Genomic DNA, 23,770 nt, shown 5'->3' with positions numbered 1-23,770 from the left:
AAACAGACCACGTCAATTATGAGTTAATTGCGTCAATTATGCGTCAATTCTGTGTGAATAGGGATGACGCTATCACCATTAATTCGAGTGACGGTGTCATGTTATCCAATGAACAGTGTGCTTCAGTGTTTTACGATTTCTTTGTAACTTCATTTTCAAAATGCCAGAAGCTCCTCATCCCTCAGTTGATAGTCGTGAGTTTTCTAACATGCCTCCAGTATTTATTGATCCATGCGGCGTCGCTAAACTTATTGATACTCTTAATCTTTCCTCTGTCCTTAGGATTGATAACGAAAATTCCAAGGTTTTGAAAAACACTAAAAAGTATTCCTCAATTATTTTGTCTAAAAGTTTTGAACAGTCTTTGCTCACGGGCACCCTTCCTCAGTCACTGGAAGGTAGGAGATGTGGTTCCCACCCACAAAAGTGCTGATACACATACTGTCAATAACTACCGCCCCATTTGATTGACTTGCATTCCGTGCGAAATTTTGGAACATATCTTATCATCGGAAATCGCTCGTCACTTGGATTCTAACACCTTTTTCTCCAATTCGCAACATAGCTTTCGTAAACATTTTTTTTGGTGTGAGACTCAACTGGCTTGCTTTACAAACTCGCTTCATAGCACAATTGACAATTGTTTCACAGTCGACTGCATATTTCTTGATTTCACCAAAGCCTTCTTCAAGGTATCACATAACTATCATTATTAAAACTAAGTAAACTCAACCTTGATCCTAACGGCCTTGCCTGGTTACGGAGCTTCCTCTTAAACCGCTCTTAGTTTGTCACTGTCAACCAAACTACGTCGTCCTTTTTACCGGTATATTCAGGTGTTCCTCAAAGCTCTGTCCTGGGACCTCTGCTCTTCTTAATTTACATCAGTTACCTGCCTAGTAAAGTTCAGTTTTGAATTAACCTATTCACTGAAGATTGTGTTCTTCACCATGAGATTACATCTGACAATTACACCGCCATAATTCTGTCCGATATTAACAAAATCTCTGCATGGTTTAATGACTGGTTGATGACACTTAAAGGAGCCATGAAGAGAAAATACAACTTCGTTTAATTTAAAAGAACTAGGATTCAGTATCTCACTAAGCTCCATTACAGCCCACAAAAGATGTTTTTTAACGAAAAAAAAGCAAGAAGTATTTAAAAACTTTCAAATTTTGCGCCACAGTGACGTGTTAAGCAAGAATGACGTCACATGGGCCAACAATAAAACATAATTTTCTGTGCGTTAACTGCACGTTAGCATTAAAGTGATGCGGTCAAATGCAACTAGAGGCCCCATTACAGACGTCCAGTCATGTGTCGTTGCGACAGGTCAGTTAGGCGCCCGCCAATCGCAAAAACAAGGTTTCGTGACGTCATAGAAAAGTTGCGGGAAATTGGCTAAGGGGTCGCGACTGCTTCACACGTTTTCTTTATTATCTCCGTTATTTGTTTGAAGATTGCGATGATATTGGTATCATTGTTATCGGGAGTAAGCAGTCTTTCTAATAAACCCAACTCGTATTTTGTCTTCATGGCTCCTTTAATACAAATGAATGTAAAGTAATGCAAGTAACTCGAAAACCGCCCCACAGCCCTAATTATACGCTTTATGGGGATATTCTTGAGACCGTAACTTCCTATAAATACTTAGGCCTCTATATATCATCCAATCTCACCTGGAAACCGCATATAAACTACATAACAAACAATGAGAACCGGACATTGAGCTATTTGAAAAGTCTACCTTCTCTGGTCTGATATTTTCGCTGAGACTACAACTCTACAAAACTCTTATACGCCCGAAAGTGGAATATGCCGCTTCGAAATGGGACTCTGGCCTCGCATATCTAGCTTCGTCTATCGAGTCCGTCCAGAACCGCTCCGCACGGTTTATCCTTTCAGAATATCGCCGCACAGCTACTGTAACGACCATGAAATCACAGTTGCTACTATCTGATCTGTCTCTACTGTCTCTACGCCCCCAGATGCAATGTTTGTGTTTATTTCACAAAAGTTTTTTATCAACACGCGCTTCAGCAAACTTTGTAAAACGCTTTAGTAAACTTTGTCTACCTAAGATTCTGGACCTGCTTAAGTACCGCTTAGCCTACACATATACTCTAGAACGCAAAAAACATTACTAAGAACATTTCGTTGATAGCTAATATTCAAATTATTCATACGCCCTATCTGACTAGACTGTCTGAACGCTGGAAAGTTCCTCGCCCACGTACAAACTACACTTTGCAGATGATTGGGTATACCCTTCCGAAGTTGTTGAATGGACTTGCATTTATTGGCTTTGATATTGACTCATGTACAAAATCTATGCTGTTTAACTTGTTTGTTCGGAGAGACTATGATGTTTGGAAATAGTTCCTTGCGGTTTTTGTGCGGTTTGTTGAGTATATTTTTTTTATTTCTATTGCCTTCACGTCCTTATATCCACTTGTTGATGCGCTATCTATTGTAGTTTTGAACATATTGTATTTTCCGTGCTAGTTTTGTTTGCACCCACAAGTGGTGTCTATGTATCGCTTTTTTTGTTTGTTTTCCCCGCCGCTGTTGTTTCTGTTGTTTCTGTTAACCATGAAGGATGTAGGGCTCCGTCAAGTTGCTGAGTGCAACTTTTTACCCTATTTTTCCGCCATAACGGTGTACGTTTATGGAAACTTCAACTTCATGATTTGCTCCTATCAAGTCCCTCTTTCATATCTCGTCGCTCAGATCACCACCATAAGATTGTACTTATTCGTCATCATTCAAGTCCGTTCGATTACTCTTTTCTACCCCAACCAATCACCCACTGAGACCGCCTTCCCGAGCCGCTTGTATTAATTCGCGACAATAAGTTGTCTAGATCAGCTTTGACGGCCCATGTTTGTAATCATACTTGATTCTAAAATTTTCTTTAACGCTGTTATGCTTTCTTGTCTTCATTTTGTTGTTTGTTTCCAGCTATTCACAAACCTCGCTTTTTGTCACTTGCATAAAAGTAGCCAAATTTATGCCAAAAATGTACCGTATCATGAACAGTTTTGTTGCGCGTTTCTGCCTTTTTATGTCCCTTAGGTGTGGTTTTTTTCAAATGCTTATTTGTCGCTATGCTACACAGACTACATTATTGTGCCTTTCTTGGGCCTCTTTTCTTGATTTTGTAGCTTTGTTGTTGCTTCTTTATTTTGCCTTGTACATTTTTTCATCTTGTCTGCTTATTATTCCATTGTATATCTGTACCTGTTATACGTTCTCCCTTCTAGAACGTCCTACCTGGGCCGTGGGGGTAACCTTAAATAAATAAATAAATAAATAAATAAATAAATAAATAAACAAACAAACAAACAAACAAACAAACAAACAAACAAACAAACAAACAAACAAACAAACAAACAAACAAACAAACAAACAAATAAATAAACAAACAAACAAACAAACAAACAAACAAACAAACAAACAAACAAACAAACAAACAAACAAACAAACAAACAAACAAATAAATAAATAAATAAATAAATAAATAAATAAGGACAGCGGCTTTTTCTTGAAACATACAAATAGTGACTTACACTACATCATGAAAGTTTGCGGTACATACAGGGAATTTTCAGTAACCTATTTTCTAAGTAACCAGAGCTTGGAATGGCGATAGTCGGTATTCCTTCGTCCGTGTCACGCTTAGCTCCAGAGAAGGTTCCAGTCTTACCAACCGAAGGGCTCGGCTTTTTCCCTGTTGCCTGGCCAGATCCCACAACTTTCAGTTGAGAAGCCGTGTTTTATGCGTGTTTCCTCTAAGCAATCAAATAAATCTGCTTGTTTGCTTCCTTCGACGCCCTGACAGAACGGGATCATCAAGGCATTTGGCTATTTTTTTCTAGATTTGCCGAACCAAGTGGTAGCGCTATTAATTGCCGCATCGCTGCATTATAGATCGTCAGCTGTTAATAGGTTATTTTAAAGCAACTTTTTCCTCAGCGTGTGCCCGTCATCACGCGTGCATGGCCGCCTGAGCAACGCCAATATTGCTGTGCATCCGCGGCCACGCATTTGTCTGAAAAACAAAACACTTTTGCCATTTTGTAAGTTTTGCGACTAAGCAAAGGTCCCTCTGTATCTGATGTGGCAGTCACAACACCTCGGTCATGAGTCATCCCAGCTTAAATGCAATTCGGTGATTGTCTGGAATTAACTTGAGGAGCCATCAGACTTATATATGTTTCCGCTCTTCACCGCAATCATCCCGTCTCATGTATTCTATTAGCTGAAATGAAGCCCTTTGTGTTTCCCACAATGCCCGTCCCCAAGATAGCGCTCACGTAATTAGCACTTCCGTACAAATGATCAAAAACACTATAATAAAGCGTACGAAATGGATTCGTGTCCCACGCGCCAGTGCCGGTGTATACGGCCTGGTTGCATGTTATTAGACGTCGTGCTCAGCGACGTTTTCGTCACTCAGGAAATGCAGAAGATTACTACCGCCCAGAGAGAACGTTAGGGAAAACGGGCTAAGAACTGCAGTCTTTATACGAGCGCTGATGGAGGTCGTTCAATGCGACGTTATGCCCCTTGACGTCAACAAGCAAATTGTGCTATAGAACACGCGCCTTTCACGCGCCTCTTGCAGTGAGAGTTTCTTTTCGTGGCCTTGCGCAGTATACAGAATCATGTGCAACAGCTGTAGCAGACACGTTTTACAAATGGTTTTACAAAGCCATTACAGGTGATGGTTAGTGAAGAGATTATCTCACTTCAGGATGCAGCTGGGTTATCATTTCAGAAAAACAGCATAATGCCACGCAGTGCTTCGCAGTGGCACTGTTGGAGATGCACTATTAGTAGCCTGCACCGCAATGTTGCTACATTGGTTTTTGTAGCTTTTATGCTCTTATGAAAATTTATCTACCCGGTATTTTAAATATTTGGGTTTTCTGAGGATATGATTGACTCCTGAAAGTAATTGAATATGGTAGTTACCCTCCCCCCAACCAAGGGAGATTAACACTTGTGTTTGGTCGTGGCCTGCCCGCCTGCCCAGCTGTGCTAAATACTTATCTTCTAGTCGAAGTTAAAAAAGCATCTTGGGAATTTCGACATTCATGCCGGGATTCAAGCCACGCCAGTGCGCTGTAAAGGGTGTCCAAGGCCTGGTGACGCCTATTGAAGAGGGTCGCTGCAAGAAAACATGTCAAAAGTAGCTTTCTTGAATACAAGTCGAGCACTTGACTCCGAAAGTTATTCGCGTTTCCTTGCCGGCCTTGTCGAAATAGGAATTTACAGAAAGCTCTTCCATAATTTGAGAACTTCGTGCAAAATAACAGGATCCGAATGTGCAACAAACAATGGGATAACCCACACCATACAGTGACACAAACAGTTCCCCGAGGGAAGTGAGGACAGGGCTCCATTTAATGTTACAATGGCCGGATCTGCATTTTCTGCCGCTGCAGTGTACACCTTACGCCTATCACATGCGGTGTGCAGCCCTTGTTTCTTGTCGATTATAGCTGGGCTCGAGGGCGAAGTTCAAGAAATAGAGGCGCTTCCGCGCACCCGTGGGATGGATGTCTCCCAAGCTGAATCAGCAGTGAGTGCTTTCAAATGAAGAAGCTGCCGGCGTTATTAATTTCCATGAGAGATCAACGCTGTCCCGAACTGACCCCCCAATTCAAGTCTGGGCCTCGATTTTAGATTTTATGCTGCGCTTGTCCGTGAGGCCAAAGCAGATTTATTTCCAGCTGTTCACCGTTTCCAAAATCGTCAGGACGGGCGGCTGCAGGCATTGCTTGTCAGAGGCCTTCGTTTCTCGGAGTGTCCCTGTAGACGTATGAAAACATAACTCTGGGGGAAGCACAATGGGATGCGTAACGCTTGCGAAGCCTGAGTAAAGAATATTTTTTGCATGATTGTTTTATGCGTGGTGAACTATCACGCTATGCGCTCACGCTTGCCGTCCGTGACTGGCGAGCTTCCTAACGCTTAGTGAAGGTGAAAAGGAGAATTTTTACTTACCAGATGCGGCATTTTAAAGCTGTATATAAAACACCTTCTGACCATCTGCAACCTTTAAAAAAAAGCTGAACGAAGATAAAGTTTGCTCAGCCGTATTTATGAGCTTGATGGGTGCTCGAATCTACCCACAAGAGAGAGAGAGAGAGAGAATACATTTATTGAGCGTCTAAATTGGGAGTGGTTCCTTATTCACATAAATGCGGCACAGCAACTACTATTTTCTTTCAGCTTCCTTTTTAAATGATTCGAGACGGCCAGAAAGGCGTTTTATGCACAGCCGGAGGATGCCACTCAGGTAAGTACAAATCCTCTTTTTCACCTTCACTGAGCGTTGGGAAGGTCGCCAGTACGAATCGATAAGCCTCACATTACGACTACGGCGTTCATTATTCGTTATACATGGCCCCAAACGTAGTAGTGTTAGCAGAATAAGGGGGTATAGGATTGCCTCTAAATGTTGGTTGTGATAAACCTAAGCGCCGTTGAAGGTAGTGCAAGACAAACGTTCATAAAGAATCTTGAACAAGTGCACCAAGCTAATCCCACACAATTAAGCCTGTGATGTGCATTATTACAGCGCCATTACCTACACGCTTGTGAAGAACATTAAGTGAGGAAGTCTGTGAGGATTGCTGCGATGGTTGAGATCAAAGCTGGGGAACAAGAAAGAACGAGAAATTTGAATAAATTTTAAATTTGACGAACGTTTTTATTCACCATAACTTACAAGAATGCTTCGATACAGAGAAATCCGAGAAAGAAAGACATGAACTATAAAACAGGCTCCAGATGAACTCTTGATGCCGCTTTAAAGCAGCCCATGAGCGTTGCTATGACCTCAACTCAGACGAGGTGTAGTTACACCAACAAATCGCGTAGGTTTTTGAGCGCCCGTGGTATTTTGTCGACGCTGTCCCGTTTAACCCCTACCTGAAGGAATCCGAGAAACTGCCCAAAAGCAAGCGGATACGTATCGTCCTCTATGTAATACACACACAAACACAGCACCAAGGCTTTTTCCAGTGATGTGTCCAGTTACAACTTCACGACTTCACTGGGCTCTGCCGCAAACCAGCTGCTTCACGTCGCCTCATACAGTGCACCGGCAAATGTTGTCCGCGGGTGAAACCTGGCAAAGATAAAAAGCGGCTTCAATATAATACTTAAAGACTGATGAGTTAGCACTCTCATGCAACACCCGAACGTCTTCCGCGATATGCAGCACGAACGCGCATATTCCCGTAGAATGTGACACGATTATCGACGCTTCGTAATGCGCATGTCGAATCTGCGGTATTCAATATTAAATCGAAGCTGTAGTGTTCTCACTGGTAACGCGTAATCGGGTGCAGTGAGAGAAAGAAAAGCGCTTACCGTGACAGGAATAGAACCTGGATCTCTCGGGTTATGAAGCCGGCGTCTATTCGATTGCTCCATTTCAGCATGGCCGAAGTGGTTTGGATTTTGAGAGGGGCGCATGGACGTACAAAATTAGACAGGAAAATCCAGCACCCCACTGTATAAAAACGACGATGACCTGTCACTAGAAACCTTTCGCGTTCAGGCATCGTCGTTAGACGGGAGGGTGCTTGGCTTTTTTTTTTTTCGCCGTTTTCGAGGTGCTCTGCGGAAGACGGAGGAGAGAGCAGGCGGCTCATTTATCGGCGAGGCCGGGCCTCCCCGACCGAGTACGGCCACCGACGCGAACGGAGAGCGCGGCCACAAAATTTACCACCAGCGAGCCAAAGATGCCCAGCGCAAGACTCTGAGACCACCGGCGGAAACCGGACGGCGGGCGAGAGAAACTACTCACAGGAACGACAGCGAGAAACTCACTCCTTCCTTCTTTCTTCTCATTATTCCCGATCGACCGCATGACCCGTGTCAAAGAGAAGCGGCAAAGTGAACTAAGCCTAACACTAATGCGAAGTTCCGAGGTCAATAGAAAGATCTGCACAATGCACCAAAAACGTTGTTATTCGGAAAATAGTTTGGAACTATACAATGAGCAAAGAAATTAGTTGATAATTTGCCTACCTGGATATTCCAAGCGACCGTGCATGACAGCTGACTGCCAACTGACTCGCATTTCAAGCTCTGGCATATTTTCAGTCACGCGGTGCTCAAAAAGAAGTTTATGAGGCCCAGGAGCGTTTTTCACGCTTACTACGCGTGGCCAATTTTAGAGTGTAGGTGCGCCTGCTCGCGCTCACTCACTCACTCACTCACTCACTCACTCACTCACTCACTCACTCACTCACTCACTCACTCACTCACTCACTCACTCACTCACTCACTCACTCACTCACTCACTCACTCACTCACTCACTCACTCACGGGTTTTTATTCATTTCGGGGCGTTTTTAATCTCAGCGACGGAGCGATTTCGCGTCACCAGTAGAGTACTTTGCGCAAATGAAAATCATCATCATCCTCAGCCCGTCTACGCCCACTGCAGGGCAAAGGCCTCTCCCATTCGGCCGCCACCTGCCACGTTTGCCTCCTACAGGGATCCACTCCATTATCCTATCGGGATCTGTACAGCCGCGACATCCACGGTGATAACGAACGAGAAAGTAGTGCAGAGAAGGTATACATCCCCCCAGTAACGACACAAGAGGTAAAAAAAGGCTTTGCAAGAATTGAAGGGGAAAAGCACCTGGTGATGATCAGATAACAGTAGGCCTCTTGAAGGATGGCGGGCAAATTGTACCAGAATAGCTGGTAAACCTCTATATTCAATGATTATTGACCGCGAGTGTACCGGAATCTTGGAAGAACGCGAACATCATCCTAATTCATAAGAAAGGTGACATGAAGGACTTCAAAAATTACAGGCCGATCAGCTTACTGTCAGTCGTCTACAAGGTACTTACCAACGTAATCGCGAACGGAATTACCGCCACCTTAGATTTCACGAAATGGAAATACCAACACCAAAAGTATCCGCGCGAGGAACTGACCCGCAGGGGCTACTGTGTAAGCTTAGTGGTATACCGGAAAGTCCTTTTTCCCCGGTCAACAGCCACACTGCCACACGTGACACTCTAAACCCACTCCGATTTTTTTTTTCTTTTCTCAAATGACAGCTAAAACTTTGAGAAGTACCTCCCAAAATATTGTCGTTGGAGAATAACCATTATCATATAGTTGGGCATCAGCACCTGGTGCGATTTGTTGTTTACTATGAGGTGATCTGTGGAATTTTCTTGCGTGAAACCTTGTTTAGAAGTCAGCTATCGCCTACTACAGGACCGACCTATCGCACAAAGAAGTAACTTGGAAGTGATGTACAAGGTGAGCGAACGTTTTACAGGTCGATATACTAGCCTCTCAGAGTATTTTCAGCAGGTCAGTGGGAAATGCATCTGAAACAACGATAATTTGCATAAGGTATATAAGCTTCCGAGGTCAGCTAGGCGGATTAGAAAAAGGTTCGTAATTGAAAACCTGACCGCGTAAAAGGTCGAATACATGACAGGACACAGATGAACGCAGCCTAACCAATAATGTTGTATAGAAAAGTGAAAACATATTTATGCGGTGATATGGGGTTTCATGCGATGCTTGACGTACTGTGCTTGCACGATTCGGACGCGCTCCCGATTATAAAGAGTAGGTAAGTTTGAAAACAATAATTTGAAAACAATAATTTCACGCCCACTTTACCACGTAGATGTAAAAGACACGTGTACAGGGCAGAACACATTTTATTAGACGCACGCACCTGAGGCAGCAAAAATCATTTATGCTTCATGAACTTGCTTATCCAGCTCCGATTCGCCTTAAAATTAGAGCGGGGAACATTGAAAGTGTTTGCGATTTCAAGTGCCTTGACTTTCAAAATTGTAGACGTAACGGACCATTAGGGAGTGTTTACGCAATCCTCCTATGGTTCCCGCGTCCATTCAAGAAAGACCTGAGCTTTAACAGGCATGCGAATTGGACTGGCAGCAAAAATACCGTCGAATTAAGAACCTCAGCCGGCAACGGCTTGCCGACGCCTCACCACCTGGTTTCCTTGCTCCTCTGCAGTCCCTGCCAAGAACAGGAGAAATTTTCGCTAATGAAGTCTACGCTGATTCGGCCAACACTCCGGACGTCATCTCCAAATGGACAACGCATAGGCACCTTGCTAGTCCTCGGTGCCCCTACTGTGGCAGCAACAATACACCGAACCTTTTCCACCTCATCTGGGCTTGTTCAGCTTACTTGACTGACCGCGACCAGTTCCTTACAACGCAAGTACGCCCGACGACTTCTGAAGAACATCTCCAACACGTCAGAAACAACCCCCAAATTTTACAGAAAATTACAGAATTGGGTCTCAAAACAGGTCTCTATAAAGTAGTATGATGGCGGATCGTTCACCCACTCTCTATAGTGGCTCCTGAACGGCTCCAATTGCACACCCCGATCATAGTCGTATTAGAGGGTCCTCGCCACAACTTCAACTGTGCATGCCGTGCTAAGTGAACCCACCCTCACAGTGCAGTGAAAACTTTATATGAACCATCTTCCCCTACCCTTTTTCTCTTGTCCCCCAACAGGGCCTATTGGCTTCCTCCTATAATAAAGTCATCCATTCCATTCCATTCACGTCAGTTGCGCAGTCACGTCTTCGGGACGTCCAGTGTGCATAACGCTGCGCAGTTCCCCTCGCTCCCGGCAAGTAAGTGGCCTTTGACCTGAAAGACGTACGTCTTTGGAACCCTATGGACCGAAACGATGTGCTAGTTTGCCGCAGCAGAAACATGCGCATGCATCAGCTGAACAAACAACGCCCTTTCAGAAATGGGTGCACAGAAATTTACTCAATTGACGTTGGTAGATTTTTTTGGATTCAATTGAGCTGTATTTTGGGAGGAGTTCGTCTTCATGGCAGTACTGCGGTAGTCTTTGAATTCAATTTCGGCTTCGAGCCCGATTGTAACGCGCAGACAAATTTCAAGGCTACTTCGTGCAGAAAAAGACGCGCGTTAGAACTGCGCAAATACAACAACTTTACAACAAAACCCTTGCAGAAACAATAACAAGAAAGCGGTGCTAATGTTCAAAACAGCCATCGCAAAGGATGGTTTACATGATATTATTTGTTTATATGTTGCTTCCTATGTATGAGAAGAAAGAGAGAGAGAGCGAGAGAACCTTTAATAGAAAAGGATGACCAAGAAGGACGTGGGGGCAAATCACACGCTGCGCAGTTAATCAGCTTCGGAGTTCGGGCTTTCTCTGGGTGGTACTTCCCGTTCTCTCCGGCATTTGTCAACACACTGCCGTAAATAACCATGTGAAAAAACGTGCGCTGGCAAGGTAATTTTGGCTGGAGACAGAAGGCAGCTCGATAGGTAAATTACGGAAGCCTTACGCATTAAGAAGCTATAGGAAAATCACGCGCGAATAGGGCGTCTGTTGTATTTTGTGCATCTGCACAGTACGAGCAGCTGGATGGGCGGCTGTTCTCAACACCGGCGCCAGTTTTCGTTTGCTTTGTTGTTTGATTTGTTACGCTGTTTGAAGGCGATAAGTCTTAAGAGCATTGTTGTGCGAGAAACGGTCGTTTTTCGCACAACGAAGAAAACACATTTGAATTGGTACGTATACATTGAACTCGGGTCTTCCGAGTAAGACTGAATGCATAACCAACTTCCGCGTGTTGCCAGCGACGGAACAAAAATTTGGCAAATGCGTTTCACGTGACAGGGGAACGGGACGGCACGTGAGTAGAACACGCGCACCCCATGCAGCCACGCAGAACTCTGACTTTGGGGAAGCTGAGGAGTGATGTTCTCACCAGCGCGCTTGTTGAAGTAATTCGCGTCAAAATAAGAAGAAACGAAAGCCGCGAAAATGACGCAAACAGGGCGAAGCAGCAAAGAAGCCTGCCGAAGTACTTCGCAACAAAGGACGAACACAGGAAAACGAAGAAATAGACGCAAATACGACGTACCGGCGAAGTAGTCTTTGATAAGCAATACCAGGATTTCGCCTTCAAAGCGTGTACACAGACTTAGGCCCAATTCTCGACTGCACAAATTGCCGGCATTTCGCCCATGGTTTTTTTTTTTTTGCGTAAGCACGACGTTAAGCAATCAGTGACGTGCTGCACCTATAGCTATGACGACATGCAGTGTAATTTGACGAGTCACTCATAAAGATCGCTACCAAGGTATCAAATATTGTGCAAGAAAGATATAAAAACACTTGGCATGTACTATAAAAATTAAGACGGGAGCTGAGGCAGACAAGAAAAACACGTTTCTGGAGGTCAAATTTGGCGCCAACACCACAAGGCGATCGAGTAACGTTGATCCAAAAGCGAGCGAAAGGCGGATGTCGAGCTAAAGAACATCACACAATTTTTTTACCGTGTCTATTTATTTCTTTCAATCGCTTGTATTAACATAGCTCGGCTCTCTGCTCCAATGCAAGCTTTGTTGCGTTATCACCTTCCCTGCCGCCACCGCCGCCACGCCATCATCTGCTGCTATGTTACAAGTTTATGGCGTGATCACAGAAAAAGACGGCCGCGACCATCGCTTCTATGACACATAAGAGCAGCGAAGCGCTCGCACCGATCTCGCCGATTCACTCATTCGTCAAGCTCGACTGCAATCAGCGCTGTAATGAACCAAATAGTCGCTTTTCTTTGTTATTTTTCTCTTGAGTTCGATCATGTGACCCAACAGCTTACTAGGACAAGTATGGACAAATGCCATGCATTGGGTTTTCTTTTTCATGGAGAGGCTTGTACTGCCCTCTTATGTTGCGGTTACGCCAAACAAACAATTTTTATTTTATTGCCAAACATAAAAGCAAAATACTGCATGTTATTTGTATGTTCCATGATCGCTGACTTGGAAGCAGTTGAAACTATAATTTGTTTCGGTAGGAAACATGCTTTAAACAGCGCGCATGCGAAACTGCGCCTGCTGCAAATTGCCGCACATTTCGCGGCGCCGTAAGCCGGGGCAATTTTTTGCCCTATTTTGCTTGTATTTTGCGACAAAAACAGCCGCCATTTTCAAGCTGTTACGTAGCATTACGTCCCTTTTACTCAGGCTGAAGTTGCCAATGCATGACGTAATCGTTCCCGCCAACTGTTTAAATTACGTCAATCCTTCTCCGCCAATCACAGAGAGGGTGTATATTACAAGCAGTATTGTTGTTGAATAGCGAAGACAGGCTTGCGTTGTCATGTCCGCTGCATTTAGTCTGGTTTTTCGTTGCCGGCCAAGAATTATGAGCCTTTAGTAACGAGAAATAAGGCAAACTTTAGAACTGGTGTCCGTAAACGACATGAAACGTCAAAATGACGACAGCACACACAACCGCTTTATCAACCGGAAGCATGTGACCAAAATTGAAAGCCAATCAGAAAAGGCTTCCGGAAAATTGCCTGAATTGCCGGCAATTTGTGCAGTCGAGAATAGGGCCCTTAGGTTCCTAAAGAAGGTTTAACGTGATAGCGTTATTTGGGTAATTTTTTTATTTACCTTTGGCTGCTAGCCGTCCGCTATCAGCCGTGCTCATCGAGCGTCCGCGGAGATGCGTAATCGCGGCCACCTTGAAGCTACGACTGCGGCAGAAAGATTCGAGGGCTGGCCTGAATTTGGAAACTGGCGCAGTGGCAACTGAAGTGCGGATATCACGGCGGTGACAAAAGAAATAATACGCATTTTTGATGCAACGCATCTCTTGCTCGGGGCTATGACCGTTGCCCTTCCGGCGTCCGTCCGCACCTCTCCTCCTCTCCACGCCAGCTGTAATAACGTCACTTTCTCGCCTCCTCCCCTCCACACCACCTGTGTGCGCTGCTCCTTCTCTCCTCCTCTCCACTTCATCTGCTCTATATAACGTCACTTTCTCCTCTCCCCAACAGCTGTGCGCGCTGCTCCTCCTCTCTCCTTCTCCTCGCCACTTCAGAAAAACTCCCAAGCATTTCCCCGAGGGTGAACATGGTTAAGTGCGAATGCACGGGGTGATGCTATGAGGGGGAGTAAAGTTAAAATCCGTTGGCATTCGCTCGTGAGCGCGCGCGAGCCGACCCACGGAGGTCTGGCAGTTTATCGCTGCATATATAGGGGGGTACGCCGCGCCGAGCGCGCCGAGCCAGGTGGCTGAGAGAGGAGGCGAGCGCAAGGGGAGAGGGACAGCGGCGCACGGCAGCTGCAGCCGAGCGAGGGGGAGAGGAGAGAGTGTGACGCACGGTGGAGAGAGAGGCGCGCGGCAGCTGCTGGGGAGAGGAGGCGCGCTGTGACGTCATACCATGACATCACGGCGCGAGGAGCGGTGCGGGGAGCGGCGCGCACCCGCGCAGCCACGGCGAGGAGGCGGAGCGAGCGCGGTCACGTGGTGAAGTGACGTCACCGCGCCGTTGCTACCGACGCTCCTCTCCGCTCCACGCCGTTGCTAGGGAGAGGAGGACTGCGGACGCCGCCGCCGCCGCCGCCGGCGGTGGAAGGTTTGGGGTCGCTTATAAAGTGCATTCGCACTTAATAAACCAGGTCCGCGCCGCTGCTCCCTTGAGTTGCTGCTTCGGTCTGCGCCGTCCGATGAGCTGACAATAGACGCCAACGATTCTGGCAGTAACCCGCCGCGGTGGCTCAGTGGCTAAGGCGTTGCGCTGCTCAGCACGAGGTCGCGGGTTCGATTCCCGGCCACGGCGGCCGCTTTTCTGATGGAGGCGAAAAGCAAAAAAATTACACCATGGTGTAATTTTTTTATCCGATGTGCGCCTGCTCATTGAAGTTGGATTCTACACCGGTGATAATAGCGGAAGTTAAAATTCAAATTTTCGGTAATTAGTTGCTCAAACTACACCTGGTCTGTTAGGCGCGTCGTAGTTGAGGGCTCCGGGTTAATATAGACAACCTAGGCATCTTTCACACGCGCCGAAATTTTGACTCATGGGCGTTTTCGTTTTCTGTTTCCCATCAGAAAAACGACCACCGCGGCCGTGAATCGAGCTCTTGCCCTTGGGCTCAGCAGTGCAACGCCTTACCCACTGAGCCACCGCGGTATGTTTTTCACACGAACGGATGCCGGCACAAACACCGGGTCAACTAACTCAAACTCGGCGCAAAACTTAAAAACTAGTTCCTCAAAAATCAACGAAGAAATAGATTATGAGCAGAAACCTAGTACAATAAAAGGCATGCATGTTATAACGTCGAATGACACAAATTTTCAAACTACGTTTCGATACACCCGCATTTTTCTGCTTCACTTCAGCTCTTAGCAAATGACTGTTGGGGTCACGCGGCCAGGTTAAAAATCACACTAAGGATGGGTACGGATGTTCACACAGAGAACAGTCCCGTAACAATATTTGGCATGGCTCTACGCACAAGTGTCAGAGGCGATCTCACAATTGCCACAAGAGACATTTTTAACCAATTTCCCACTTTATAAAATGCCTAATCAAGAGAAAGAGCAGGAATGAGAGACGAAGAAGAGATAAGACTCATGCAGCCAGTGATCACGAGCCGGATATTGGAGCGCCTACCGTACCACAAACACACCCGAACCGAGGGAAATGAGATAAACGCCACCATCACAACGACATATAACGCAGCCCTCAATGTTGCAATTTTTACCGTGAGACAAACATGCAACCGGTGGACAGCCACTCACATACCGTGCTCCTTGATTCCTCGAGTAGTATACCGCACCCCCCTCACCGAAAAACGTTAAGAACACCTTCTCATCCTATGCCTTGTAACACGATCCTTCCCTCGCCGCAAGAAGGCCTCAACGCCACAAAATCGCAAAAAATCGAAAACTAAGGCAAGGATAAACCACCGGAACTATCTTCAAATTTATGCAAGAGAAGATGTTCGGTGGGAGTATCAGACATAAACTTAAAGCTGTACTAAATTTGGGGAAACATCAACCCTGTTCTACGCAACCAGCCACGTCGAAGGGGAGAACAACTCAAACATTACATAATCAACTTCTGGTGAGACATGGGAGCCGCCTTTTGCCAACTGGGTGCCTCAAGATCAGCGCGAGTTGATTGAGAGAGCGAGGGAAGGAGCTGAAGTGAAGTGAGAGAGAATTTATTGATCTCCGGCAACAGACGTAATGTCTCCACTACGCCCGGATGTAGCCACTCGTCGAGCCTGGTGGCATTCTAAGTAATACTTTCGCTACTCACTGCGGGGGTGGACACCCTTGTCCCCGAAGGGAGGGCGTCGGCCCGCAGCTTTCTCTCCGGTGCTGCCGTTCGACAGCCGTTAGGACCTGCTGCTTATGGCATGTCCTGGACTTCAGGTTGCACTCTTGAGCTCTCTACCATCTGTTTACCGCTTTTTCCTAATCCCCAACTATTACTTCCTCAACAAAGATCTCTCTCTCTCTCGGCCAAAAGCCAGAACATTCAGCCCACCCAAGACATTACAGAATGAACACGCTGAAACACCGACACTGTCGCCTTGTCGCTCAAACTGCCCAACACCACGCAGCCGGCCGCAACCTTTCACGCTCACATCTTTTAAGGTACAGAAGCGCAGAAGGCTGTCTCTTCCGGGTCACGACGCTCAGAAACCTGTGCTGAGACCTTAAGTGGTCGTGAAGCATATATCGTAAATGCAGCAACTCCGTTTCAAAGCGCTCCCTGGGCGTCGAAGTAACGCTATCGCGTTGTACATCTTGAGACCCGAACGTAGATGTCGTCCGCAACTTTTTTTGTTACGAAGTTATGTGTAGCATCACGTGAACACCCATTGGACTGCGTATTTATGCTTTGCCTTTTTAATAAAAACAATAGTAGTGAGTCGGTGCTTCTATATGCCCCGTTTTGAATTCGTTCCTTCGCGCAGTAAAATTTTCAGAGAGAGAATAACTTTACTGAAGACCAGCGATGTTAGCCGAGCCGTCGGGGCTGGCTTGCTACGCTAGATGAGAGAAGAAAAACAAAAACAAAAAAAGAGAGGAAAATGTGGCAATGAAACGATGCCATTTGACGCGCCCAAAATTTTCAATCACAAAACTCTGTCCAGTTCTGTGCTGCGAAGAAACTCCAAAAGAGCTTTGATTGCACGTGCAGCCTGACTGGGACCCGACCAAGGACCCAAAACAGCTCTCAGCTCAAATCCCGCACCAAGCTGCCTGCACAAAGATAATATGAGTTTCTGTCTTTGCACGGTGTACTTTGGACACACGCATATAACATGATGAATGTCTTCTCGTGAGTCACATCTGGAACAAAGAGGTGAAGATGCCTGCGGGATTTTGTACAGGTAATGTCCCGTGTAGGCCACATTCAAGCACAGCCTATGCAGAATGGCTTCCTCGCGCTTGTCAAGTCCAGGTGGCATTCTGAAGGTGCCCAAGGGATCAATCGCATGAAGAGGTGCGTATTTCTGCCTTGCATCAGTCCAGTTAGACATCTGCGCGTGATGTAAGCTATTTAAGGGACTGGCACGTGTTCATGGTAGATTGGTGATCAGACGCGCAACTTTAACTGCTGTGCCGTACAACTCAAGCTCAGTACGTACGACATGTTTCATCTTTTATAATACCATAAATAATTCATTAGATTGCACAAACATTGTTATTGATGACCACTCGCAGAGAATTAAATAGTACAGAAAATTGGCACGCGTGGCTGGTTTGCGAAACTGTTATTTGTATGGGCGTGTGCGCGTGTTTTCGCTTCTGCTTTTTCGTCTCCAAGGTAGAGCTGGTAGCTGTAACGTCCCCGCAGGCGATTACCACTGGGCACGGGGCCTGTAAATATATCTCCTACAGGCTTTTTTGTAGAGCTGTTTTCCTCAAACCACAATCGTGGGTGCACCTCTTTGACGTCGATGGCTGTGGAATCATCGGCGCGATCGCACACGGAAGCATGTTTTCAGAATTGGGCCTGTACCGTCGCAGGCGAGCGTACGCGCAATGTACGGCATTGCCTGTCGTTAAAATGCCCCGGCCACGTGGATCCGCATCGCTCGTGTCGCAACAGCATGACGCCTGGAACCACCGTTCTGAGAAGGAAAAACACGCCCCGAAGCTGCCTGCCCCGGGCAGAAGAAGCAGACGTCTTTTTCACACCTCCCTGATAAGAAAAGGCCTGATAGTCTCCGTCTTACCTCGGCTGTCCCATTGGCCACTTGCGGGTTGTTGGTGTATCCGCGGGTGGAGGTTTCAAGACTTTTTAAAGCTTGGTCGCTTGTGCAAACAGAGTGCCCTCTGAGTGCCGAGCGCACAAGCCTTCTCGTCAACAGGCGTTTGTTTAGTGATCTCGCGCGAGGAACAAACATTCAGTCTCATCTCATTACACTAACGGCCGTCCGTCCAGGTTCACTTGCACCGGAGACATTCCCCGTTTTTCTTTTGGTAACTCGAGGAAGTGTTTCTTCTGAGTAAACCAAAACAAACTAATTATTGCTTCTTTATGGACTGCACGTTCCTCAATTGCGGTGTGTATTGCGTAACGCTTCAAATGAATAATAAACCGCTTTGGCGTGAGCCGCATACGTGGATAATTCGTTGCCAGGCTGAAATTTGGTACGAAAAAGTTGCTAAACTGAGGAGGGTACCGAAATATAATTTTTGAAAACGAATTAGCTTTTTTTATGTATATGCTGCTCATGTTCATGAACTGTATGGACGTGTTTACCTGATGATATAGGCTTTTGACGTATTGATTTGTCGGATTGCTCTGTGTTTGTGGTTTAGGATCCCCATTCGCGAAGAAATCGCCTGCTCCGTATCTGCATCCTTTCGTCAATTGTATCACCCGCCGCTGTGTCTCAGTGGCTGAGGGGCTACGCTGCTGAGGCCAATTCGTGGGTTCGATTCCCGCTTTTCAAATGCCAGCGGATAGTAAAACCGCCCCTGTGTTGAGTTTTCGGTGACGTTAAAGATCCCCAGGTGGTGACAATTGACCATGAGCTGTTCACTACGGTGTGTCGCACAGCACAGGTGCAGCTCAGCGCGTTAAACCCCTAAAGTTTACAAAATTGTTGGTTATGTGATAGATTCTTGGAGGCATTTATTCGTCTACCGTAACACACCTTGTTGGTTTGTTTGGCGCCCTGTGGGTCTTTTATACTGCTCAATTTGTTAGATTATTTGTAGTAGTTTTGTTACTGTAATATCTGTTATCTTATTAGGGTATTTTCTATGGGAACGTTTTACCCTACTTTCGATGTCGAATGTTCTGTAGGTGCTTTTCAACCATTCTATATGCAGGATTTTTGATACAAAAACTTCTTTGGATTAGAGACTATTCTTCACCCCTTAAACCAGCTCAAGGAGTCTGATGCTTTCCCTCGAAGTAATTGATTTACCAATTCATCGATCGCTTGATCAGTGCGGACACGTAATATACCACTGCGCTGGAATAACCGCAGGAACCATCGGGTATGCGCCAGAGCTTAGGCCTAAGGTTTGACTTATATGTTGCGGCGCGAATCGGTACCCGCAGCTTGACGTACGGTGAGTACGTTTTGGAATGGGTACCCGTTGGTCACCTTATACCTGGTAACATAACGTCAGTACTAATGTCATATGTTTAGGGCTAACGTTAGGTATAAACTTGAACTTGAGCCTTGCGAAATGCCAAGCACAGCCATACTGATTGTGCGTCGAGCTGCAGGCCGCAATAACGAAGATAATATCAGAGAATGGCGTTGTGCCTAACGTTTCGCCATGACGCATCTGCGCCGTCTCTTTTCCTGCCGCTCAACATCATGAACTTGTGAACTGGAACCTAAAGAACTTCATTATCTGAACCTTTTGCATTCAAAGCTCACAAAGTTTATCAACAATTCTATACACAGGCACAGTCAGGCGAGTTATGCTAAATTATTTTAAACGTGCTTTGGCACTCAAACCATCGAATGAACATAAAAAGGTTGGTTTTGCAGAGGGTTCATCCCCGGGAGGCCCAATGCTTTCCTTAACGTAAAATGATGTCAGGCACGTTCTGACACGCTGTTCTGAAGGAAGTTGCTTCTGAGGAGCACCGGAATGCACTCTTGACTAACACTTCCTCTTGGGTGAGCAGAGTATAACTTTTTAGCCGTCGTGATTCACGTTCAATTCGTCCAGCGTAATACGGTGATGCTTTGCCGCAGGTACGCAATTTCGCTCGCAACCATTACGATTAAACCCTATTGTATCGTCAAATCGTAATCCAAAGTTAATTACAAAACATATCACTCAATTTACGGGCGTATTGACCGGGGTGCAGCGCCAAAGAGGGAAAGAAAGAGCCCACGTTTGTTTTTTTTTGTAGTGACGTATTATTGTTCGGAGTAATGATCTCAGTGAAACTCCCAAGGAAATTTTTTATCCCAGCCAACAAACATCACGACCTACGTTCCACACCGGCTTCGTGGTACTAGGATCAAATCTGCGTATAGTTATGCATGTCACATGCTGAAGTAAATCTTCCCGCGTTTACGAAGTCGTTTGAGCAGTACAACGCCATATACTTTGTTTGGGGAAAATTCCAGTGAAACATGGGTTATGGCCGTGTTATGCAACCAAACCCCTCCCGCAGAAGCCCGTCTATTGACAGCAGACGGAAATTCCGAATTGTTGTTTTCAATGCCCAGTGAACGACCTCATCACCAAGTAAACGAAACTCGCCATAACTCAGTGCATCCTGATCTGAATGTCCGGATCCGGATCCGGATTCGGAAACGAGACTCGGATGACAGTCGTCAGAGCGGCCAACTGCTCGATGATTTTTTACGAGATATCTATATTAGCGTGAGTGCTACAGATAATGCGCACAAAAAGTGTGATTTGCTTCAAAGCGTATCCTGGTGAAGGTCTACGACGCGAATAAATCCCAAGGTAGTGGACCCCCCGTGTCTTGGATGAAAAAAAAGAAAAAGAAAAATTGCGCCAGGCAATAAACGCTCGTCTGAACAAAGATATCCGGCAATGGCATCTGTACGTAACGATAAAGTCAACAAGTCGATCTTTCTTTTTATCGCCCAAGTTTGCTAATCAGCATACACACTATATACACATATCGACTCCCGATTCCCGAAGAAAGCGGAGAAGTGGGCCGTGATGTGGACCCTGCGTCCATGAGGTGGGCGCGGGCCGTAGGAGGCGAGGTGCACGAGGCGTAGTCTTTGTAGGGCAGGGCAGCTCCACACGAAATGCTCTGCTGGTGTTTTGGACCATGTATGAAGCTCACCGTAAATTATCTTAGTAGCAAACAGCACACGTAGATCCATCATTTACTAATATTGATTTCCTAAACAAACTGACCAATTAACAGCCGTGCTCGTCCTACCGTATCTCAGTCACTGTAAAACATTTAGGGCGGTTGTGGTAGTGAAAATTTTACACCAATATTTCTCCTTGCTTCAAATGTAGCTGCAGGTGTCAAAGTGACTAAGAACATCATTTTGCCTCGGTGGATAACTTGTAGTCGTGCATCTGGAGCACATCTTACTCTTTGGGCATGCATTCATGGCAAACAGACATAGGAACCAGGAACGTGGCTAAGCCTGGCCTTTGTTTCGCTTCCTAATATCCAACAATTAAACCTCGTTATAACGAACACTTATATAGCGAATTATCGGCTATAGCGAACTAACTATTAACTTTGGTTGGCCAGGCTTTATTTCAATGACAATTATTTTTTTATAACGAAACTGAAACGGGGGAGCCACGTACGATATCGGATATAACGAAGAAATATTTGACCAGGAGGCTGAGAAGCTACTTGGAAAAGCCCTTCGTATTCCGGAACTGCAGAAGTATAAAGGGACCCTGCGACACTTTTTTCAGCTTTTTTGAAATCTTTAATGCTTGCAGAACGTAGTTACCCAACGCACCCAGTACTTAGATTAGGGGGTCGCTAAGTACCTCAGCCAAAAATTACTGCTCCATGCCCATCAGATAACTTGTAAACTCCCTCAAAAGATTTTCCCTCTTTCCCGGTCTCGACGTTCTTCGACGGCTCGAATTACGTCACTAAGCGCATGTAGCGGCTGTTCTTTCCTTCAGTTGCAGCAATGAACGCTTTTCGGTAGTAATATAAAAAAAAAGCCACAAGAACAATGCAGAAATGGAAGGTGTATGTGGTGCGACGAGCCAATCACGCAGTGCCGCTCCGTGTTGGCGATAACTATAGCCTTCGCAGTGGTTCCAGACATGAAGGAAAGAGTGAAAACGCTAACCGAAAGTGTTGCACGGTCCTTTCAAAAGCCCTTTTGTTCGTGGACACCGATGAAAACTTTATCCAGCTCAGTGCTGTGAGTAGCGACCAGACGAAGATGACATCCTTCGTAGAATAAATAAGGACGCAGTCCTGTTTTGTGAAGCAAACTTTGTCCTGTTTTACTTTCACGTACTCACGTTCTGGTTCATTGAGCTTGAAATGGAACAGGACGAAAGGTAAGGGTTACCTTGTTTACAGGAGGTTCGAAGCCTTAAAATATGCATTTCTGCATCAAGTACTTTTGCGCGAGCCAGATTGTCGATTTGTTATAGCCTATTTTTACCTCTACTGTTGCAGCGAATATCGGTTATAACGAACTAATTTGCTGTCCGGATGATACTTCGTTATAATAAGGTTCGACTGTGTTTAGCTTCAGTCTTCCATAGATAGTTGACTTGGTGTATTGGCTTCACGTATTGCTGGAATTGGCGGTGTATCGCCATAGGTTACTTGGTGGTTGGCTTCATCTATTCCTAAAACCCTAAAGTGCTCTTGGTGTATTGCCATAGTTGGCTTTGTGTACTGGCATAACGTATTGCTAAAGTCTCTTTGGTCTACTGACTCGACGTATTGCTAAAGTTGACTTGTTCTATTGCGGACGTTTGCTTGGTGCATCGACTCGACGTATTGATAAAGTTAACACTGTGTATTGGCAAGGCCTACTTGCTGCATATTCTTGAGCTACTGGTAAAGCCTACTTCATGTGTTTTCATCCAAACTGGACTGAAAGAACAAAGGCTCCGATGCGTATTCGTGCCGCGCTTGAAAAAACGAAGCCGACGATGGAGGAGGGAATGTGCTGGGAACATTTTCGCGTGCCCCAAGGTTAGGTGCGTGATTCTAGCGCCAACGCAGTAAATACGCCGCAATGGCCCTCACGTGGAACGGGCCGAAGGAGGATGCTTACCGATCCTCCTCCGGCGGGCTAATAATGCTTTCTCTGAGGACGCGCTAGCGCATGCCCGAGTGCTCACGTATGACCTCATCGAAAAAAAGGCGTCCGTAATGGATGCGTCCATCCCACGCTCTGTGAACGCCCGCGCCACGTCCCTGTCTGTGTCAACAAGGTGCTTCGCCAACTGGATGAAACGCCGCAGCAGCGCCGGCCGTTGGCGTCGCCAGACACGCATGTGGACGCTCCGCACTTTCTGCAAATCTTAAGACCGCGGCGTCGGGAAATCATCCACATCGACGTTTTATTGTGATTGCGACAGTCAATGGCCAACGATGAAGATCATTTTGGCGGTTACTTTATTTCTTTATTTATTTACATTCCCTAAAGGCCTGAATGGGCATTACATGGGGGGCACGGGATAGAGTGGAGTGATGATCAAAAGTACAGTACATTTTTCCAGCAGAATATAACAATAAAGGCAGAGATGGTGTACATGACTATTGCATCAAGAAACTGAAAGTACAATCGAGAAACAACGCCGAACAACAATACATTACATTGAATGAAAAAAGGGGTAACGCAAAATACACTTAAAAACAGTAAACAAAAACAAAAAAGCGCAATCAGTACACTCAAGTGGGGCAGAAAAGATACAGAAAAAAAGA

Source organism: Haemaphysalis longicornis, unplaced genomic scaffold (assembly GCF_048455015.1).
Source record: "Haemaphysalis longicornis isolate Haplotype H1 unplaced genomic scaffold, Haemaphysalis longicornis Haplotype H1 scaffold_4, whole genome shotgun sequence".
Classification (NCBI taxonomy): Eukaryota; Metazoa; Arthropoda; class Arachnida; order Ixodida; family Ixodidae; genus Haemaphysalis; species Haemaphysalis longicornis.
The sequence above is the reverse complement of the archived record's forward strand: the minus strand, read 5'-3'. Positions refer to the sequence as shown.